Source organism: Geospiza fortis, unplaced genomic scaffold, assembly GCF_000277835.1.
Source record: "Geospiza fortis unplaced genomic scaffold, GeoFor_1.0 scaffold1573, whole genome shotgun sequence".
Taxonomy (NCBI): Eukaryota; Metazoa; Chordata; class Aves; order Passeriformes; family Thraupidae; genus Geospiza; species Geospiza fortis.
In genome coordinates, this window is record NW_005054863.1 from 39,972 (window position 1) to 40,853 (window position 882).

General features: G+C 59.3%; 1 protein-coding gene across 1 annotated transcript in view; it reads right to left on the bottom strand.

Moving 5' to 3' along the window:
• Window positions 1–882, bottom strand: part of ABCF1 (ATP binding cassette subfamily F member 1) — a gene marked incomplete at its 5' end in the record, with an annotated part of 17,719 nt that overhangs the window by 8,371 nt on the left and 8,466 nt on the right. The window lies entirely within an intron of this gene.

Consider the following 882-nt stretch of genomic DNA (forward strand, 5'->3'; position numbering starts at 1 on the left):
ACACCTGGGATACACCTGGGATACACCTGAGATACACCTGAGATACACCTGGGATACACCTGGGATACACCTGAGATACACCTGAGATACACCTGGGATACACCTGGGATACACCTGAGATACACCTGAGATACACCTGGGATACACCTGGGATACACCTGAGCACACCTGGGATACAGCTGAGATGCACCTGAGATGCACCTGGAGCTCACCTGGGCACATCTGAGCACATCTGGGATACAGCTGGGGGCATCTGGGCACAGCTGAGATATATCTGAGATACACCTTGGGGCACCTGGGCAAGGCTGGGGCACACCTGGGGCACACCTGGAGCTCACCTGGGCACACCTGGGACACACCTGGAGCTCACCTGGGCACACCTGGGACACACCTGGAGTTCACCCGTCCTTACCTGGCCAAGGACACCCTCACCTTCCACCCCCCCCTGAGAACTTCCGGGTCGCTCTGTTCTGCATTTCCATGGTAACGCTGACCCCATCCCCTCACCTGGGCACACCTGAGCTCACCTGTGTTTACCTGGCCAGGCGAGTCCTCATCCTCCATCCCCCCGAGAACTTCTGGGTCCCTTAGTTGTGCAATTCCCCAGTGACACCAAACCCTGGAGCCCACCTGAACCCACCTGAGCCCACCTCAGCTCACCTGAGCCCACCTGAGCTCACCTGAACCCTCCTGAACCCACCTGAACCCACCTGAGCCCACCTCAGCTCACCTGAGCCCACCTGAGCTCACCTGAACCCACCTGAACCCACCTGAGCCCACCTGAGCCCACCTAAGCCCACCTGAACCCACCTGAGCTCACCTGAGCCCACCTGAGCTCACCTGAGCTCACCTGAACCCACCTGAACCCACCTGAGCTCACCT